Below are 23,068 nucleotides of genomic sequence, written 5' to 3'. Positions count from 1 at the left end.
AGTTCATGATGTTGTTACCGGCTTCAATACAGGGACCTCCGTAGTAAACTCGATAGATATACAAGGGTTAAATGAGAGGGTGGAACAGCTGAGAGGGGTGATGAAGGGGTTATTAGAAAGGGTGGAGCAAAACCAGGAAGACCAAGCCAACCTAGGAAAGGAGGGTGCCGAAATCCAGTTGGATGGCATCTCAGTCTTGGAGGCTCACGCCAAAACTATCAACCACCTCATTGATAGAGAAAAAGAAGATACGGGAAAGCAAAGACAGGGGCAACTTAGTCACGCTTATGGTCTGTGGATGGTGGGACAGATCTGCCACAATCTCGACCAGATCCAACGCGGGGAAGTACCCGATTGGATAGACAGTTCACATTTAGCTCAGTTGGCTAACCAGAGGGGGACACTGGATAATTGTACTCTGAAGGGACTGACTCGGGTTTACCCAGCGATTCCAGATTGCCAGATGGGTAGGGATAATGGGATAGGGATAGTCCTGATGATCCCTATAGCCACGCCAGACTCAGGGCCGTTCCCCCTGTACCAACGAGAGAATATCGGAGTAATACGGGAAAATGTCTCCATCCGTTACTATCTGACCACCACCTCCGCCGTTCATCAATACTTACCGGGATCTCCCGAACAGATTGCAAGCAAAGGGGGGAGATCACAGTATGCCCTCACCCGGTAGGCCGAGGTGAGCTAGACGAGTGCAGGTTTAACCGAACCGACGGGTGTGTACTAGAAATAATGCCCGCACACAGGCACTTTGCGAGAGCAGGCTACGGAGGGAAGGGAAGATACTGCGTCTCTACCACAGAGTGTTCATACCAGTATAATGACCTGCAGTGCCCTATACCACAGCCAAACGTTTGCTTTACGCCACTATGACCTGTCACGATCGGGCTAGCGCATATCACCCAGTTCAGGCTCCGGAAGTCTGAAGTTATTGATGTAACCGATCAGCTCCATGATCATTTGCAGGATTATGACGAGCCAGATCAGGTCCCTATCCCACATCTAACCGAAGTATTACGAGAGTTGAGGCTCAGGGTGGGTCAATCCGTAAAGCTCTACCACCAACTGCAAACTAAAAATCAAAGTACTGGAAGAAGATATGGATGTAGACTTACAAAGTCAGAGTTGGTGGAGAAAGGTCTGGGACTGGGGAATAAATGTGAACATCCATCCTTGGATTCGAATAATTTCACACGTACTGGTCGGGATACAATTGATCTTAGCAATAACATGGGGCATAATGGCCTGCCAGGCATGTATGCACAACGCACAACGAAGAGGGACCCATGACCGGTCCCCAAACACTAAACAAGCCTATCTTGTAAAGGGGAAGGAGGATTTGACCTTTGTCAATTTGATCTAAGCAACCAGGACTCCTGAAACCGCGTGACTGGCCAGCACGTTGAGGCAGGGTGTACCGGGCCGTGCACAAAAACTAACAAGTGTAGGGCGGTCGGTTAAAGGGGGACTAGGACTAGTCCCTTTACCGAAAGGAGGGAAGTGTTGTAGGCATTAGGCACCTGCTGAATATATCTAAACTCATTTCAGTTTAAAGTGGCCACACATAAAATGGTTGCCCAGGCATGATGGGTAATCAGGTAGTCAAGCTGTGAACTATTGACTGAGGCTGACCGAGCAATAACCCTGTGAGGCCCACTGCCAGGAATGCCTTGGATACAAGATAACTAGAACAAACCATTATAACTCCACACAGCAGAGCCCCGAGAAATAGAGATAAGAGGGGCCTACATCACATAACGAGGCATGAATCAGCCCGAGCTGACAAGAACCGAATATGTAACCCTAATAAGGAGGCTACCAAAGGCAGCATCCAAGGACAGTAAGATAAGGGATGCCCAGGCCATGTTACAAGACACATGAGTCATTCCTAGCAACACACCCCTTAGCAACACATCTCTTGGCAACACATGAGCCACTTTACGTTTAGAGACTAACTCTATCTATTGGTCTAATGTAACTGTAGTAAACTGTTGTAAAACATATAAAGATCCATGAAACCCTTTGTTCTGTGGAGTGAAGTGCCTGGATCCAGTCCTGAGGCTTCCTCCCCGCTGGCGTTAATAAAGGCCGCATTGGCATTGGAACCGACTCTGAGTGTTGAGTGATTCTTCTGATAAAACACTAACACTTAGTCGGCAGGATTTACCGGAGTCGCTGTACGCCCTTGGAAAAACCCGGGTGAGTATAAAAAACGATTTTTAATAAAGGGTGCGGAAGGTGGAAGCCGATTGATCGACACGAGGAGATGGTCTAATATTTCAAATGCCTAGCCTGAGCCTGAATTAAGAGGACTTTTGTCCCACGTGACGGCAAGGAACCAAGTAGGCGTAGGGAACACACTTAGACCATGGGATCGTGATACCGAGAGACATCTTCCGGACCCAGTAGTGTGATTTGAAATACCCCGGAGACCAGGCAGTGCACAGCGACCAACGGAAACTAAACCTGTGTACAGGGTCGGACCAACAGACAAAGCGATGGTAGGTGGTCGTTAAGGATATGTAGAGCGCTGCGGGAATTGCTTAAACGCGTTTTAAGAATTGTGTAAGTTTGTGTAACAGCAGAATTTGTGACCTGACAGCAGCCCAGAGACGGTCTACTACAAGTTGTGCGAGGTAAAAGGCAAACCTCTGAGAATAGATTCCTAACGGTTCTAGTCCTACCCAGGAATGGCCAATGAAGCAGATAAACTCGAGTGGGGATCAGAAGGGTCCCTTACCCGCCATCTGGCGGAAAAGCAAAATAAACTAATCGAGAAAATGATTAGAGCAGGGTGGGATCCTCAGGACCTGCCAGCAGCCCAATGGGAATGGTGGGAGAAGGAACGGAAAAACCAATACCGGTCGTCCACTACAAAAGTTATGTGAGGAATTATTTCGATAAAACTACGAATTCCCTGAAAGGTCATGGATCCAAAAATGGTGCCGGCCAAAACAATGAATAGGAAAGAAGAGAGACTGTTGTAAATGTCTGGTCATTGAGTGAGAGTCCCTGTGTGGATTTTGTGACTGCGGAATTAATTTTTATGTTGTCATGTTTCTGAAAGCCTGGTTGGAAGAGGAATACAAGTGTCTCTTTATTTTAGCTAATCCTTTGTAGTGTTGTTCTGTATGTGGGAAGTTTTAAGACATTTTAAGTTAGAAAGGCAGGTGTGGATTTATTCGGATGATAAGTTATGGAGCTAGGAAATGTACAAAGGATAGGTTTGTTGAGCAAAACATAAAAAATACATGGTCCCGGTGGATAAAAAAAAAGAATTTACTTGTCGAAAGAAAACATGCAATGATTGATTACATTGGATTGAAAGACATAAGTTTAGTCTCAGAATGAGATAAAGAATGCCTTTTAAGAAAGCTTCTAGCTCAAATCAAAAAAAAGGTTTTAAATAAAGATTGAAATTACAAAGTTTGAATTGGGATTTTGAGATATTCAGAGAAGGCACAGAAAATACTGAGGTGGATTCAAAAAAAAAATGTTTTTATTAAATCTGATCAGGTCAAACTCTTGGGTGAGTGGCGAGCTATCTGCGAAGTTGTAAAAGGGACTTTTGAAAAATGTTAAAAACAGCAAGCTGCAGTAACGACTTTGAAACTGGAGCATTTTGAGATAACGAAAAGCAGCCCTCAAACCCTCAAAGCTGGATTCCATTCCAGTTATGGAGAAAAGAAAAAGATAAAGACTCCACTTTGAAAGTAAACAAATGATTTTAAATTATGAGAAAGTTTCAATGCAGTTTGAAAAGATTTCCAAAATGGACAGTGTTTATCAAGAAAAGTCCCGAACAGTCTAAACAAGCAGGAGGGTTTTGAAGATAACGAGGAGAAAATCTAAGCAATGCGAACTCAGCACAGAAAGGAAAAAAAAACTGAGAATTAGAGAATCTTACTGAATTTTTAAATTCTGAAAGGAAATGGAACTGGCACGGATGTTTAGATTTTGTGCTGAGAGAGAAATTAAAAAAAACAAATTGAATTTCAGTGAACAAAATTGCTACTGTATGTGTGGTCTCGTTTTAAATCAATTTTTTTTTAAAAATTCTTTGGCAAGTACTTGAATTAGAAGTTAAGAAAACATTGGAGTTTACTTTAATGATTTATGCTGTTTAACGGATTCCTAATTACTAAGCAAGTTTTGAAGGCACAAAGACTTTTTTTTCAGATGATTACGTGAAGTCACGTAATGACATCAGGTCTTTTTACAAACCTGGAAAGGAGTTAACCCTTTCCATTGACAGCCGTTTTATACTGAACATTAAATTGAAGAGTTAAAAGCTAAGATAAACAGGCTGGAAGAGATGTTTTTAAAAAAACCGGGACTAGACGGATAGTGCAGTGCGCAGCCATAGCACCATCACCTATGGTAATAGAGCCAATGTACCCCACGGTGGGTAGGTGTAGTCCACAAACCCAACCTAACGGTAAAGCAGACAGCGATGTTTGGAGGAATAATGGTGGCATTGGTGTTGATTGGAGTTTGGATAATATTTAGATGGGTCAGCGTGCAGGCTCGAGCACAGCAGGCTCAAATACAAAACCGACGGCAGCCCAGACATGGACATGAAGTGATAGAGATGGTGCGACTATAAAGAATATGGTTAACCTAATCCTTACCTCCGATTCCACAGAGTGACAGCAACACAAGTAGACCAGAACCTAACACCTGGTGACGACCAGGCTATCTGTTTAAAATTTTCAGATAAAACACTCACCAAGATGGGACCGCAGTGGTGACTCCGACTCAGGGAACTCATGTATACTGGGAACCTCAAGACCCACGCAAACACTGGATGATACCAACGGATTGCAGCGAACTCAGGAAATAAACAATACATGAACTATGGAGTCTTGTTTAATTTAACGGATGGAATGTGCATTCCAGCAGCCAAGGATTGGAGCAAGGACAGGACTTATTTTAATGCATGGTTACAAGTAAATCCTAATAAGAACCGGGTATGTGTACAGTGCTCCACGGATATAAGGAGCAGCTGCATTAACGGAGGGATGTCAAAGGGCCCGATGAATGTACTTTCGGCATAATTTGTGCGCCTCGGGGACAGTCCCAGCAATCAGTCATCCGCAAAAAGAGAGTGGGGCTGTGTGGGTACTACGAGGAGGTGGGGGCGGCTGCAATATCATTGTATGTATGCTTCTCACCCCCTCCGACACCGCGCCCCATAAGAACCTCTACATTGCCCGAGGAACTGCCTTGTCCCATAACTATTAAGGGACCAGAAAATGGGATTGTAATCTACAACGAAGGGAAATTATTGGATGATAATGTTAAACATGAAATTGTGCCTGTCCTGATCAATATTTCAGGCATCCAGATGCCGGAATACTGCACGGAACATTCAAGGAAGATGTACAATGTATTAAGTAAAGTTGTAATGCAGCAGGCTGCCAGTGCAATGGGTGGCAGTAGATTCCGGGGACAGGGGTCAGCCCCCAGGATAAAGAGGGGAATAGTTCATGATGTTGTTACCGGCTTCAATACAGGGACCTCCGTAGTAAACTCGATAGATATACAAGGGTTAAATGAGAGGGTGGAACAGCTGAGAGGGGTGATGAAGGGGTTATTAGAAAGGGTGGAGCAAAACCAGGAAGACCAAGCCAACCTAGGAAAGGAGGGTGCCGAAATCCAGTTGGATGGCATCTCAGTCTTGGAGGCTCACGCCAAAACTATCAACCACCTCATTGATAGAGAAAAAGAAGATACGGGAAAGCAAAGACAGGGGCAACTTTGTCACGCTTATGGTCTGTGGATGGTGGGACAGATCTGCCACAATCTCGACCAGATCCAACGCGGGGAAGTACCCGATTGGATAGACAGTTCACATTTAGCTCAGTTGGCTAACCAGAGGGGGACACTGGATAATTGTACTCTGAAGGGACTGACCCGGGTATACCCAGCGATTCCAGATTGCCAGATGGGTAGGGATACTGGGATAGGGATAGTCCTGATGATCCCTATAGCCACGCCAGACTCAGGGCCGTTCCCCCTGTACCAACTAGAGAATATCGGAGTAATCCGGGAAAATGTCTCCATCCGTTACTATCTGACCACCACCTCCGCCGTTCATCAATACTTACCGGGATCTCCCGAACAGATTGCAAGCAAAGGGGGGAGATCACAGTATGCCCTCACCCGGTAGGCCGAGGTGAGCTAGACGAGTGCGGGTTTAACCGAACCGACGGATGTGTACTAGAAATAATGCCCGCACACAGGCACTTTGCGAGAGCAGGCTACGGAGGGAAGGGAAGATACTGCGTCTCTACCACAGAGCGTTCATACCCGTATAATGACCTACAGTGCCCTATACCACAGCCAAACGTTTGCTTTACGCCACTATGACCTGTCACGATCGGGCTAGCGCATATCACCCAGGTCAGGCTCCGGAAGTCCGAAGTTATTGATGTAACCGATCAGCTCCATGATCATTTGCAGGATTATGACGAGCCAGATCAGGTCCCTATCCCACATCTAACCGAAGTACTACGAGAGTTGAGGCTCAGGATGGGTCAATCCGTAAAGCTCTACCACCAACTGCAAACTAAAAATCAAAGTACTGGAAGAAGATATCGATGTAGACTTACAAAGTCAGAGTTGGTGGAGAAAGGTCTGGGACTGGGGAATAAATGTGAACATCCATCCTTGGATTCGAATAATTTCACACGTACTGGTCGGGATACAATTGATCTTAGCAATAACATGGGGCATAATGGCCTGCCAGGCATGTATGCACAACGCACAACGAAGAGGGACCCATGACCGGTCCCCAAACACTAAACAAGCCTGTCTTGTAAAGGGGAAGGTGGATTTGACCTTTGTCAATTTGATCTAAGCAACCGGGACTCCTGAAACCGCGTGACTGGCCAGCACGTTGAGGCAGGGTGTACCGGGCCGTGCACAAAAACTAACAAGTGTAGGGCGGTGGGTTAAAGGGGGACTAGGACTAGTCCCTTTACCGAAAGGAGGGAATTGTTTTAGGCATTAGGCACCTGCTGAATATATCTAAACTCATTTCAGTTTAAAGTGGCCACACATAAAATGGTTGCCCAGGCATGATGGGTAATCAGGTAGTCAAGCTGTGAACTATTGACTGAGGCTGACCGAGCAATAACCCTGTGAGGCCCACTGCCAGGAATGCCTTGGATACAAGATAACTAGAACAAACCATTATAACTCCACACAGCAGAGCCCTGAGAAATAGAGATAAGAGGAGCCTACATCACATAACAAGGCGTGAATGAGCCCGAGCTGACAAGAACCGAATATGTAACTCTAATAAGGAGGCTACCAAAGACAGCATCCAAGGACAGTAAGATAAGGGAGGCCCAGGCCATGTTACAAGACACATGAGTCATTCCTAGCAACACACCCCTTAGCAACACATCTCTTGGCAACACATGAGCCACTTTACGTTTAGAGACTAACTCTATCTATTGGTCTAATGTAACTGTAGTAAACTGTAGTAAACTGTTGTAAAACATATAAAGATCCATGAAACCCTTTGTTCTGTGGAGTGAAGTGCCTGGATCCAGTCCTGAGGCTTCCTCCCCGCTAGCGTTAATAAAGGCCGCATTGGCGTTGGAACCGACTCTGAGTGTTGAGTGATTCTTCTGATAAAACACTAACACTTAGTCGGCAGGATTTACCGGAGTCGCTGTACGCCCTTGGAAAAACCCGGGTGAGTATAAAAAACGATTTTTAATAAAGGGTGCGGAAGGTGGAAGCCGGTTGATCGACACGAGGAGATGGTCTAATATTTCAAATGCCTAGCCTGAGCCTGAATTAAGAGGACTTTTGTCCCACGTGACGGCAAGGAACCAAGTAGGCGTAGGGAACACACTTAGACCATGGGATCGTGATACCGAGAGACATCTTCCGGACCCAGTAGTGTGATTTGAAATACCCCGGAGACCAGGCAGTGCACAGCGACCAACGGAAACTAAACCTGTGTACAGGGTCGGACCAACAGACAAAGCGATGGTAGGTGGTCGTTAAGGATATGTAGAGCGCTGCGGGAATTGCTTAAACGCGTTTTAAGAATTGTGTAAGTTTGTGTAACAGCAGAACTTGTGACCTGACAGCAGCCCAGAGACGGTCTACTACAAGTTGTGCGAGGTAAAAGGCAAACCTCTGAGAGTAGATTCCTAACGGTTCTAGTCCTACCCAGGAATGGCCAATGAAGCAGATAAACTCGAGTGGGGATCAGAAGGGTCCCTTACCCGCCATCTGGCGGAAAAGCAAAATAAACTAATCGAGAAAATGATTAGAGCAGGGTGGGATCCTCAGGACCTGCCAGCAGCCCAATGGGAATGGTGGGAGAAGGAACGGAAAAACCAATACCGGTCGTCCACTACAAAAGTTATGTGAGGAATTATTTCGATAAAACTACGAATTCCCTGAAAGGTCATGGATCCAAAAATGGTGCCGGCCAAAACAATGAATAGGAAAGAAGAGAGACTGTTGTAAATGTCTGGTCATTGAGTGAGAGTCCCTGTGTGGATTTTGTGACTGCGGAATTAATTTTTATGTTGTCATGTTTCTGAAAGCCTGGTTGGAAGAGGAATACAAGTGTCTCTTTATTTTAGCTAACCCTTTGTAGTGTTGTTCTGTATGTGGGAAGTTTTAAGACATTTTAAGTTAGAAAGGCAGGTGTGGATTTATTCGGATGATAAGTTATGGAGCTAGGAAATGTACAAAGGAGAGGTTTGTTGAGCAAAACATAAAAAATACATGGTCCCGGTGGATAAAAAAAAAGAATTTACTTGTCAAAAGAAAACATGCAATGATTGATTACATTGGATTGAAAGACATAAATTTAGTCTCAGAATGAGATAAAGAATGCCTTTTAAGAAAGCTTCTAGCTCAAAACAAAAAAAAAGGTTTTAAATAAAGATTGAAATTACAAAGTTTGAATTGGGATTTTGAGATATTCAGGGAAGGCACAGAAAATACTGAGGTCGATTAAAAAAAAAACATTTTTTAATTAAATCTGATCAGGTCAAACTCTTGGGTGAGTGGCGAGCTATCTGCGAAGGTGTAAAAGGGACTTTTGAAAAATGTTAAAAACAGCAAGCTGTAGTAACGACTTTGAAACTGGAGCATTTTGAGATAACGAAAAGCAGCCCTCAAACCCTCAAAGCTGGATTCCATTCCAGTTATGGAGAAAAGAAAAAGATAAAGACTCCACTTTATAAGTAAACAAATGATTTTAAATTATGAGAAAGTTTCAATGCAGTTTGAAAAGATTTCCAAAATGGACAGTGTTTATCAAGAAAAGTCCCGAACAGTCTAAACAAGCAGGAGGGTTTTGAAGATAACGAGGAGAAAATCTAAGCTATGCGAACTCAGCACAGAAAGGAAAAAAAAACTGGGAATTAGAGAATCTTACTGAATTTTTAAATTCTTATAGGAAATGGAACTGGCACGGATGTTTAGATTTTGTGCTGAGAGAGAAATTAAAAAGAACAAATTGAATTTCAGTGAACAAAATTGCTACTGTATGTGTGGTCTCGTTTTAAATCAATTTAAAAAAAAAATTCTTTGGCAAGTACTTGAATTAGAAGTTAAGAAAACATTGGAGTTTACTCTAATGATTTATGCTGTTTAACGGATTCCTAATTACTAAGCAAGTTTTGAAGGCACAAAGACTTTTTTTTCAGATGATTACGTGAAGTTACATAATGACATCAGGTCTTTTTACAAACCTGGAAAGGAGTTAACCCTTTCCATTGACAGCCGTTTTATACTGAACATTAAATTGAAGAGTTAAAAGCTAAGATAAACAGGCTGGAAGAGATGTTTTTAAAAAAACCGGGACTAGACGGATAGTGCAGTGCGCAGCCATAGCACCATCACCTATGGCAATAGAGCCAATGTACCCCACGGTGGGTAGGTGTAGTCCACAAACCCAACCTAACGGTAAAGCAGACAGCAATGTTTGGAGGAATAATGGTGGCATTGGTGTTGATTGGAGTTTGGATAATATTTAGATGGGTCATCGTGCAGGCTCGAGCACAGCAGGCTCAAACGCAAAACCGACGGCAGCCCAGATAGGGACATGAAGTGATAGAGATGGTGCGACTATAAAGAATATGGTTAACCTAATCCTTACCTTCGATTCCACAGAGTGACAGCAACACAAGTAGACCAGAACCTAACACCTGGTGACGACCAGGCTATCTGTTTAAAATTTTCAGATAAAACACTCACCAAGATGGGACCGCAGTGGTGACTCCGACTCAGGGAACTCATGTATACTGGGAACCTCAAGACCCACGCAAACACTGGATGATACCAACGGATTGCAGCGAACTCAGGAAATAAACAACTACATGAACTATGGAGTCTTGTTTAATTTAACGGATGGAATGTGCATCCCAGCAGCCAAGGACTGGAGCAAGGACAGGACTTATTTTAATGCATGGTTACAAGTAAATCCTAATAAGAACCGGGTATGTGTACAGTGCTCCACGGATATAAGGAGCAGCTGCATTAAACGGAGGGATGTCAAAGGGCCCGATGAATGTACTTTCGGCATAATTTGCGCGCCTCGGGGATAGTCCCAGCAATCAGTCATCCGCAAAAAGAGAGTGGGGCTGTGTGGGTACTACGAGGAGGTGGGGGTGGCTGCAATATCATTGTATGTATGCTTCTCACCCCCTCCGACACCGCGCCCCATAAGAACCACTACATTGCCCGAGGAACTGCCTTGTCCCATAACTATTAAGGGACCAGAAAATGGGATTGTAATGTACAATGAAGGGAAATTATTGTATGATAATGTTAAACATGAAATTGTGCCTGTCCTGATCAATATTTCAGGCATCCAGATGCCGGAATACTGCACGGAACATTCAAGGAAAATTTACAATGTATTCAGTAAAGTTGTAATGCAGCAGGCTGCCGATGCAATGGGTGGCAGTAGATTCCGGGGACAGGGGTCAGCCCCCAGGATAAAGAGGGGAATAGTTCATGATGTTGTTACCGGTTTCAATACAGGGACCTCCGTAGTAAACTTGATAGATATACAAGGGTTAAATGAGAGGGTGGAACAGCTGAGAGGGGTGATGAAGGGGTTATTAGAAAGGGTGGAGCAAAACCAGGAAGATCAAGCCAACCTCGGAAAGGAGGGTGCCGAAATCCAGTTGGATGGCATCTCAGTCTTGGAGGCTCACGCCAAAACTATCAACCACCTCATTGATAGAGAAAAAGAAGATACGGGAAAGCAAAGACAGGGGCAACTTTGTCACGCTTATGGTCTGTGGATGGTGGGACAGATCCGCCACAATCTCGACCAGATCCAACGCGGGGAAGTACCCGATTGGATAGACAGTTCACATTTAGCTCAGTTGGCTAACCAGAGGGGGACACTGGATAATTGTACTCTGAAGGGACTGACTCAGGTATACCCAGCGATTCCAGATTGCCAGATGGGTAGGGATACTGGGATAGGGATAGTCCTGATGATCCCTATAGCCACGCCAGACTCAGAGCCGTTCCCCCTGTACCAACTAGAGAATATCGGAGTAATACGGGAAAATGTCTCCATCCGCTATTTTCTGACCACCACCTCCGCCGTTCATTGATACTTACCGGGATCTCCCGAACAGATTGCAAGCAAAGGGGGGAGATCACAGTATGCCCTCACCCGGTAGGCCGAGGTGAGCTAGACGAGTGCAGGTTTAACCGAACCGACGGGTGTGTACTAGAAATAATGCCCGCACACAGGCACTTTGCGAGGGCAGGCTACGGAGGGAAGGGAAGATAGTGCGTCTCTACCACAGAGCGTTCATACCAGTATAATGACCTGCAGTGCCCTATACCACAGCCAAACGTTTGCTTTACGCCATTATGACCTGTCACGATCGGGCTAGCGCATATCACCCAGGTCAGGCTCCGGATGTCTGAAGTTATTGATGTAACCGATCAGCTCCATGATCATTTGCAGGATTATGACGAGCCAGATCAGGTCCCTATCCCACATCTAACCGAAGTATTACGAGAGTTGAGACTCAGGGTGGGTCAATCCGTAAAGCTCTACCACCAACTGCAAACTAAAAATCAAAGTACTGGAAGAAGATATGGATGTAGACTTACAAAGTCAGAGTTGGTGGAGAAAGGTCTGGGACTGGGGAATAAATGTGAACATCCATCCTTGGATTCGAATAATTTCACACGTACTGGTCGGGATACAATTGATCTTAGCAATAACATGGGGCATAATGGCCTGCCAGGCATGTATGCACAACGCACAACGAAGAGGGACCCATGGCCGGTCCCCAAACACTAAACAAGCCTATCTTGTAAAGGGGAAGGAGGATTTGACCTTTGTCAATTTGATCTAAGCAACCAGGACTCCTGAAACCGCGTGACTGGCCAGCACGTTGAGGCAGGGTGTACCGGGCCGTGCACAAAAACTAACAAGTGTAGGGCGGTCGGTTAAAGGGGGACTAGGACTAGTCCCTTTACCGAAAGGAGGGAAGTGTTGTAGGCATTAGGCACCTGCTGAATATATCTAAACTCATTTCAGTTTAAAGTGGCCACACATAAAATGGTTGCCCAGGCATGATGGGTAATCAGGTAGTCAAGCTGTGAACTATTGACTGAGGCTGACCGAGCAATAACCCTGTGAGGCCCACTGCCAGGAATGCCTTGGATACAAGATAACTAGAACAAACCATTATAACTCCACACAGCAGAGCCCCGAGAAATAGAGATAAGAGGGGCCTACATCACATAACGAGGCATGAATCAGCCCGAGCTGACAAGAACCGAATATGTAACTCTAATAAGGAGGCTACCAAAGACAGCATCCAAGGACAGTAAGATAAGGGATGCCCAGGCCATGTTACAAGACACATGAGTCATTCCTAGCAACACACCCCTTGGCAACACATCTCTTGGCAACACATGAGCCACTTTACGTTTAGAGACTAACTCTATCTATTGGTCTAATGTAACTGTAGTAAACTGTTGTAAAACATATAAAGATCCATGAAACCCTTTGTTCTGTGGAGTGAAGTGCCTGGATCCAATCCTGAGGCTTCCTCCCCGCTGGCGTTAATAAAGGCCGCATTGGCATTGGAACCGACTCTGAGTGTTGAGTGATTCTTCTGATAAAACACTAACACTAACATGGAGGAAAAAGCAATTATGATCATGTATGAGAAGATTGTGAGGGCAATGCCACAGGATTGGATGGAAGAAATAAATACACAAATCTCTAAAGGAGGTATAATGCGTCCCACTTTTCCAAGCTTTCTGCTGGAGAAAGGGGAGGAGTTGGTCCAAGTTGACAACAGTAATACTGGAGATTTCTGTGGGGTATTTAGAGAATGAAGGTTTAAGACACCTGCTAGTCAGGAGTTTTGGCAGAACATATCCCCACAGCTGGACTGCAACAGGATTTGGAAGTGTAGGCGAATTTTAAATGTCCAGAGTGGATTGAACTGGATTTCAAATTGGCTCATAACCGGATTTTTACCGCGATGATCTTATGTAAGATTGGGCGAGAAGAGGTGGCAACTTGCCCAGTGTGTGGGACGCGGGATGAGACTCTGTCTCATTTGCTGGTGTTATGTCCGCAGTTAAAGGATTTTAATTACTATGTTCGACTGTTGTGCGAGGTTTTCTTACTGGGTGGGGACTGAAGAGCAAGAATGGGAATCCTGTGGGACTCAATTTTGAGAGGGGGATTGCAGGAGAGTCTGCCCGAGTCTAAGGGAGCGGCAATGAATGTAATGTTCCGTTTGCCGAGATTTGTGTTTATGCAAAGAAGGTCTGTTGTGTTTTTTAAGGGGAGGAGAATAAACCTAAAAGATTATTTTAAATATAAATTAAAAGATCAATTACCGGCTCTGTGGATGTTTTTTTCAGAAAAGAATTTAAAGATAATATTTTATAATCAATTTGTAAAGTACAATGGAAAATTATGTGTCACAGGAGACAAATTAACCTTCAGGTTTTAATGTTAATATGTGTTGGAGGAATGGCTGTGTGGAGGGGCGGAATGGATTTGTCTGGTGCAATGGAGTGATCACGATGTTGTAAATATTCTTAATGTTCAATAAATATTAATTATTAAAAGAAAAAGTGGGCAGCACACGCACGTCTGAGTCAGAAGGTTGTGGGTTCAAGTCCCACTCCAGGGACTTCAGCACAAAAATCTAGGCTGACACTCCAGTGTAGTGCTGAGGGAGTGCCGCACTGTCGGAGGGGCAGTACTGAGGGAGTGCCGCACTGTCGGAGGGGCAGTACTGAGGGAGTGCCGCACTGTCGGAGGGGCAGTACTGAGGGAGTGTCACACTGTCGGAGGGGCAGTACTGAGGGAGTGCCGCACTGTCGGAGGGGCAGTACTGAGAGAGTGCCGCACTGCCGGAGGGGCAGTACTGAGGGAGTGCCGCACTGTCGGAGGGGCAGTACTGAGGGAGTGTCGTACTGTCGGAGGGGCAGTACTGAGGGAGTGCCGCACTGTCGGAGGGGCAGTACTGAGGGAGTGCCGCACTGTCGGAGGGGCAGTACTGAGGGAGTGCCGCACTGTCGGAGGGGCAGTACTGAGGGAGCGCCGCACTGTCGAAGGGGCAGTACTGAGGGAGCACCACACTGTCGGAGGTGCTGCTTTTATAAGGTTACACCAAGGCCCCGTCTGCTCTCTCAGGTGGATGTGAATGATCCCACGGCACTATTTTGAATATTTATCCCTCAATCAACATCACTAAAACAGATTATCTGATCATTATCACATTGCTGTGTGTGGGAGCTTGCTGTGCGCAAATTGGCTGCCGCGTTTCCCACATTACAACAGCGACTACACGCCAAAAGTACTTCATTGGCTGTAAAGCGCTTTGGAACACCCGGCGGTCGAGAAAGGCGCTATCGAAATGCAAGTTTTCTTTTTTTTATTTCAGTGTGAATCCCGCCCAGCTAAACTTTAAAATGTTCAACAAAAAATTACAGGAGACACTTCAATATCAACCAAGCGATGCAGCCCAGCACTATGTCCCGCTGCTTGGAACTGAGCCTGATTACTCTGTTCAGTTCTGGCTACCAATAAATAAGGAGGTAGATTTTGACATTGCACGATCATGTACAACGCGCAGTAGCCAATCGGCAGCCGGCTTACAACTCTCCCCATTTGTATTTCCATTGACAAAATGGTATTGTTGTCTGCGGGAGCTTTCTGGGTGAAAAATGGCTGCATAATCGGCCCACTTAACAGTAGTGATTGCAGCTCAAAACAATTCATTAAATCTGAATCTCTCTGTAACATTTCTGTGAGATGGGCTTTCCATCCAGCTCGTACAGTAAGATAAATATGGAGGCTGGCCCTCTCTGGATGGTGACTGGAGAACATGACAAGGTTTTCCTGTCACCATCAATCATTACACCAGGAGAGTTTGGGAACAATATTAGGTTATTAGATGCAGGGAACTTCAAGTTACAATAGTTGTGACACGTTTCACGCCTGCCATAGATAGTTTCTTTGGTGAAGGTCACTCCTGTAAGCAGTCAGGAGCATGCCCCTACACCGCAATATCTCATTACAGGATAGTTGAAGCCAGGGGTGTAACAATAGGACCCCTGGAGTGACCCGAGCATCTTTTGCACTGCTCGAATCTTTCCAAAGGTGACTGAAACACTTCAGTGGATCGTTAAGCTGCTAGATTTTATAGACAGTGTATATGTAAAGTAAGAGTGGGGTGAATTTTAATCCCCGCAAAAGAGGTGAACAGTTCAAACCCACCTCCAATGTGCCCATTTCTGGGTTTAAAGGAGGCGGGACAGGGGATAGGCAGCCCAGCCACTCCCAGGAGGCAGGTTGGTCATGTCATATCTTGTAGAAACATAGAAACATTTTGTTGGACTGCGCAGATATAATGGTAAGTACTGCAGGGAATAGAATACGGCCAGGGTGATCTCCTGGACTAGTGTCGATCGTCTGGATGGGTCGGAGAGGTATTTTCCCAGATTTTTTCTCCCTAAATTGGCCTGGGTTTTTATCTGGTTTTTGCCTCTCCCAGGAGATCACGTGGCTCTGGTTGGGGTGGAGTGTAGAATGTTTCAGTGTGAGGGGTGTCGCAGTTGTGTGAGGCGGACTGGTTGGGCTGGGTGCTCTTTGTCTTTCTGTCATTGGTCGTGGGTTTATATGTAAGCTTCAGGCCTGCTGACCGAGGGCCGTGTGGCTCTTTGTCGGCCGGCGCGGACACGATGGGCTGGAATGGCCTCCTTCTGCGCTGTAAATTTCTATGTTTCTATGATTGCTTCTCTCTGGGCCCGCTCCCAAGCTAACCTTCTTCCCTTGGAGCAGAACCCCCTCCCGCCCCATCAGAGCCCCCGGGGTTGGAGACCAGACCCCCGCACCCCATCACATCCCCTGGTGTTGGGGACCACCTCCCATGCCCCCCCCCCACACCCCCAATGCCCCCAACACCCCCCCACAACCCCATCCCCACCACATACACACCCTTACCCACCACCGGTCACCCACCCCCATCGGACCCCCTACGCAACCCTTCCCTTGTTAATATCGGGATCAGTAATTCTTACCTTGAGTCCAACCAGCACAGAATTCTCCTCAAGAACATGGTCCCTATTTACAGGCTCCCTGCTCAGCCTTCTGACATTGGCACTGCAATAAGATGAGTACGTTTCTTTTTGCTGGTCCAGGCTTCCTCTCCAGATTCTGCCCCATGTCCCATTCTCTCTGTGTTCCCTCGTCAAAGGACTGTCCCTCTCACTTCTTCCCCATTCAGTGATTCACCAGCCCTCCTGTATCGGTCAGAGACCTCAAGTCGCTGGAGAAATACCACCAGTGATGTCTCTGCAAGATCCTGCAAATCCCCTGGGAGGACAGACGCACAAACATCAGTGTCCTCGTCCAGGCCAACATCCCCAGCATTGAAGCACTGACCACACTTGATCAGCTCCGCTGGGCAGGGCACATAGTATGCATGCCTGACACGAGACTCCCAAAGCAAGCGCTCTACTCGGAACTCATCCACGGCAAACGAGCCAAAGGTGGGCAGAGGAAACGTTACCAGGACACCCTCAAAGCCTCCCTGATAACTGCGACATCCCCACTGAAGCCTTGGAATCCCTGGCCAAAGACCAGTCCGCCCTAAGTGGAGGAAGTGCATTCGGGAGGGCACTGAGCACCTCGAGTCTCGTCGCCAAGAGCGTGCAGAAACCAAGCACAGACAGCGGAAGGAGCGTGCGGCAAACCAGTCCCACCCTCCCCTTCCCTCAACCACTGTCTGTCCCTCTGTGACAGGGACTGTGATTCTCGTATCTGACTGTTCAGTCACCTAAGGACTCATGCTAAGAGTGGAAGCGATTCCGAGGGACTGTCTATGATGATGAAACTAAACACCCAGTGTCCGGAGAGTATACACTCAGCAGATATCCAATGCTAGGCTCACCTGAGCAGAAACTGGAGTGAGTGGAGTCTCACTAACCTTCATTCTCTGGGTTTGACTCATTGTCTGAATCCTGAACCTTGTGACTGGCCCTGCTCTGCTAGAGCAGCAGCCATTCCCATCTCTCCATGTCGTTTCTCTGGGACTTCTGCCGATCGCCCAGCGGGAAACCTCCGCCAGAAATGCGGGCCATTACCCAACATTAAACCGCTCGAGAGCTACACCTTTCGCAAGTGTCACCACTTGGCAGTGCTGAAACATGGCAGTCCGCCGCTGTTTCAGGTTATTAATCTCCACCTGCTCATCTCAAACAGAAAGCAAAGTGCCATTTGATGAATCGAGTTTGAAGTAAGCCAGCAAATCCTTGGTGCAAAGCAACCGCTGCAGATCCTCATTTTGACATTTTCTCGGCGATCTCAGATGTTCAGACATTTCATAAGAACATAAGAACATAAGAATTAGGAACAGGAGTAGGCCATCTAGCCCCTCGGGCCTGCACCGCCATTCAACAAGAACATGGCTGATCTGGCCGTGGACTCAGCTCCACTTACCCGCCCGCTCCCCATAACCCTTAATTCCCTTATTGGTTAAAAATCTATCTATCTGTGACTTGAATACATTCAATGAGCTAGCTTCAACTGCTTCCTTGGCAGAGAATTCCATAGATTCATAACCCTCTGGGAGAAGAAATTCCTGCTCAACTCGGTTTTAAATTGGCTCCCCCGTATTTTGAGGCTGTGCCCCCTAGTTCTAGTCAACCCGACCAGTGGAAACAACCTCTCTGCCTCCATCTTGTCTATCCCTTTCATTATTTTAAATGTTTCTATAAGATCACCCCTCATCCTTCTGAACTCCAACGAGTAAAGACCCAGTCTACTCAATCTATCATCATAAGGTAACCCCCTCATCTCCGGAATCAGCCTAGTGAATCGTCTCCGTACCCCCTCCAAAGCTAGTATATCCTTCCTTAAGTAAGGTGACCAAAACTGCACGCAGTACTCCAGGTGCGGCCTCACCAATACCCTGTACAGTTGCAGCAGGACCTCCCTTCTTTTGTACTCCATCCCTCTCACAATGAAGGCCAACATTCCATTCGCCTTCCTGATTACGTGCTGCACCTGCAAACTAACTTTTTGGGATTCATGCACAAGGACCCCCAGGTCCCTCTGCACCACAGCATGTTGTAATTTCTCCCCATTCAAATAATATTCCCTTTTACTGTTTTTTGTTCCAAGTTGGATCACCTCACACTTTCCGACATTGTATTCCATCTGCCAAACCTTAGCCCATTCGCTTAACCTATCTAAATTTCTTTGCAGCCTCTCTGTGTCCTCTACAGAACCTGCTTTCCCACTAATCTTTGTGTCATCTGCAAATTTTGTTACACTACAGTCTGTCCCCTCTTCCAGGTCATCTATGTATATTGTAAACAGTTGTGGTCCCAGCACCGATCCCTGTGGCACACCACTAACCACCGATTTCCAACCCAAAAAGGACCCATTTATCCCGACTCTCTGCTTTCTGTTAGCCAGCCAATCCTCTATCCATGCTAATACATTTCCTCTGACTCCACGTACCTTTATCTTCTGCAGTAATCTTTTGTGTGGCACCTTATCAAATGCCTTTTGGAAATCTAAAGACACCACAACCATCGGTACACTTCTATCCACCATGCTCGTTATATCCTGAAAGAATTCCAGTAAATTAGTTATACATGATTTTCCCTTCATGAATCCATGTTGCGTCTGCTTGATTGCACTATTCCTATCCAGATGTCCCGCTATTTCTTCCTTAATGATAGCTTCAAGCATTTTCCCCACTACAGATGTTAAACTAACCGGCCTATAGTTACCTGCCTTTTGTCTGCCCCCATTTTTAAACAGAGGCGTTACATTAGCTGCTTTCCAATCCGCTGGTACCTCCCCAGAGTCCAGAGAATTTTGGTAGATTATAACGAATGCATCTGCTATAACTTCCGCCATCTCTTTTAATACCCTGGGATGCATTTCATCAGGACCTGGGGACTTGTCTACCTTGAGTCCCATTAGCCTGTCCAGCACTACCCCCCTAGTGATAGTGATTGTCTCAAGGTCCTCCCTTCCCACATTCCTGTGACCAGCAATTTTTGTCATGGTTTTTGTGTCTTCCACTGTGAAGACCGAAGCAAAATAATTGTTTAAGGTCTCAGCCATTTCCACATTTCCCATTATTAAATCCCCGTTCTCATCTTCGAAGGGACCAACATTTACTTTAGTCACTCTTGTTCCGTTTTATATATCTGTAAAAGCTTTTACTATCTGTTTTTATGTTTTGCGCAAGTTCACACCAAAGTGATTTATACAATGAGAGCCAACAGCTGCCATCGCTCCAGAGACTCGGCTTCAAGTTATGAATGGTCGTTGTTCAGTTTCAGTTTCTCGCAGTTTCAGTTAAAATTGATTGAAATGAGCTGATTTATATCCGAACTGCCAGTTAGTTGTGTTGGCCTGACTGGGATATGAACCAGGTGAAGCTTAATTAGTGGAGCACGCGGTGATCTCCGGTGCGCTAGCGGCCTTCCGCGAGAGGTGGGCGCCGGAGGGACTGGAGTGCATCATCACCCCCGGCAAACACATTTTAATTTGATTTTATGTCTAAAGTTTAATTTATTTAATTTGCCGGTTTTAGTGCCCTTTTAGCCAGGGGGGCATTTGTATAATTACTCTGTTTAGTGCCCTAGACACCCTCCCCCGCAAAAAAGGGGCACTGGAATAAACAATTATTTGGGAGTGTGCCTTTCCTTGCAGGGGGCATTTGTTTACAGTGCACAACTAAAATAGTTGAATTAATTAGTTGTATTGTCGCTAATAATTTGTCAGCATGAAAGCCCTATCAAGCTCTTCATTAGCGTGTTACGCGCATCAAATCCTGGTCTGTGCCAAGATAGCCCATCTCACCAAGGAAGCACTAGCAGCACTGGTATTGGTTTGCTTCGGGAGGGGGGAAGGTCTCGAATACTCCTGTGTGGAAGTGTGTGCGTAAGTTGGGTACCAATTGTACCAGTGGAGTACCAGCACAGGAGTGCAATAGTTGTCGCAGGTCAGGGTGGCCCATGATGTTGCAGGGTCCCGCACTGCTCTTTTATCCTCCCGACCTGCGGTGGTGTCCTCTCAGGAGGTTAAGAGCTGGAGCGTGCCACTACACAACTTCCTGCACAAGCCGCTCCAAGTGTGCGCCGACTTCGAGGTGGGTGATTGGGTGATGTCGTCAAAACCCAGGTCACCATTTGGAGCGTGGGTAGGAACATCGGCGGGGCCCAGATACAGCAGAGGAGCGGGAAGTTCAGGGCAGATGAGCAGCGAGAGATCGTGGCGGAGGTGCGGCAAATGAGGGCACGGAGCCCAGGAGAGGCGAGGGGCCCAGGGGCAGCACGGGCCCAGCCCACACTGCGATATGTGCGCGCACTGGGTCCGTGCAGCAGAGCAGGTCTCCAGTCATCCTGGTTAACCCTTGCCCCGGACCAAGGCCTAGCTCTGTCAAGCCCGTGTGGTGGCTGGTGTGCAACGGTCACCCCACGTTAAAACAATCCACACACAGGTATCTTCCACCCCCTCAATTGGAATTCAGGACTGGAACATCAGGTCCTTCATTGAAACATCTGTGACCCCATGTGGAAGCAAGTCATCCTCGTTCGAGGGACCACCTATGATGATGATGTAATAGTTCTGTCACTGAACTAATAATCCAAAGAACCAGTGCCCAGTTTTGGTCTCCTTACCTAAGGAAGGATAAACTTGCCACAGAGGGAGTACAACGAAGGTTCACCAGACTGATTCCTGGGATGGGGCGATTGTCCTTTCTGGAGAGATTGAGTAGACTGGGCCGATATTCTCTCGAATTTAGAAGAATGAGACATGATCTCATTGAAACATACAAAATTCTTACGGGGCTTGACAGGGTAGATGCAGGGAGGATGTTTTCCCCGGGCTGGAGAGTCTAGAACCAGGGGTCACAGTCTCAGGATAAGGGGTTGGCCATTTAGGACTGAGATGTGGAGAAATTTCTTCACTCAGAGGGTGGTGAATCTTTAGAATTCTCTGCCCCAGAGGGCTGTGGAGGCTCAGTCGTTGAGTATATTCAAGGCAGAGAGCGATAGATTTTTGGATATTAAGGAAATCAAGGGACTCGGGGATAGTGCAGGTAAGTGGAGTTGAGTTCAAAGATCAGCCACGATCTCACTGAATGGCGGAGCAGGTTCGAGGGGCCGAATGGCCGACTCCTGCATCTATTTTTTATGTTGTTTTAACCTGATCTCCAATCCCACCATGGGGCAGTTTGAGAATTTCAATTCAGTTTTAAAAGGACCTGGAAGTAAAAAGTCAATCTCAGTAAAAGTGAAGCTGTCCGATTGTTGTAAAAACCCCAAGTGATTCACTAATGTGCTGTCGGGAAGAAAACCTGCTGCCCTTACCCGGTCTGGGTCTATGGGCCAGACTTTCCATAAAGGCCCTCAATGCCCGAAAGACTGCTGAGAAGGATTGCTAACGCTCGGTGAAAAAAGCGTGCGAGAATTTCCATTTTGAGGGTAAAGGTGTGTGGAACTGATCAGCATTGCACACTCCTTCCCGGCGGTCTTGCGGCAGGTAAGTGGAGAGTTAGCCAAATGGGCGATCGTTACTGGAATGGAGGGTCGGTATAAGAATTGAGGCCGAGGCTACGGTTGGGCCGAGGGAGGGGAAAAACCGAATTAAAAGTTATAATTTAAAAAAAACACATACAAAGCGTGCCCGGCAGTTTTAAGCCTAATCGACGCGATAAATAATGAACTAACCTTTAACTGACCTTTCTTGGCAGGGTCCCCCCTTACTGCCCTGTAAAAGCAGCTTTTTTCAGGGCGGGTCTCTCGGCGATCTGGACACCGGGCGATTGAGCCCAAACTTATGCCGTGGCGGTTATTCTCGGCTTTGCATGTGGGCGTTTGGTCCTGGCGGGCAACACCAAGGAAAAAAACCTACGTGCGAACTCTCACCGGGCGTAAAACCAGCTGTAACACCGATAAAATCGCCGACAATGGAGCCGAAAGTCTGGCCCTATACGTGACTCCAGTCCCACAGCAACGCGGTTGACCTTTTAACTGCCCTCGGAAGTTGCCAAGGAAGGCACTCAGTTATCGAAAGCCGCGGCAAAGAATAGGACTGCAGTGGTTCAAGAAGGTTGCCCACCTCCGCCACCTCTCAGGGTAACTCGGGACGGGGCAATAAATGCCGGCCTTGCCAGTGACATCCACAAGCCGAGAATGTATTTCTACAATCTGGAAATGCACCGTTCTTAGGTCTGCACACCTGGGACTCTGTGCCAGCCTGGGTTGGCACATCTAAAATCATTCATCTGTAATGACGCATTCTTTACCTCCAACCAACACTGATGCAAAGTGCTCCATTTAGTTTAAAAATAAATGTTTTTTGTGATGAAATAGTAATTAAACATCAGAGCCAAAGGCTCTCTAACATTGGCATATTTATGTCCTTGATGAACGTACGTGCAACACTGCAAATGTTCTGCTATTTGCATCTCTGAATAGTTCACAACTCAGATGTATCTCACCAGGATCCTGTCAGACCTTCTGTTGC

This window comes from Pristiophorus japonicus, chromosome 26 (genome assembly GCF_044704955.1).
Source record: "Pristiophorus japonicus isolate sPriJap1 chromosome 26, sPriJap1.hap1, whole genome shotgun sequence".
NCBI lineage: Eukaryota > Metazoa > Chordata > Chondrichthyes > Pristiophoridae > Pristiophorus > Pristiophorus japonicus.
The sequence above is the reverse complement of the archived record's forward strand: the minus strand, read 5'-3'. Positions refer to the sequence as shown.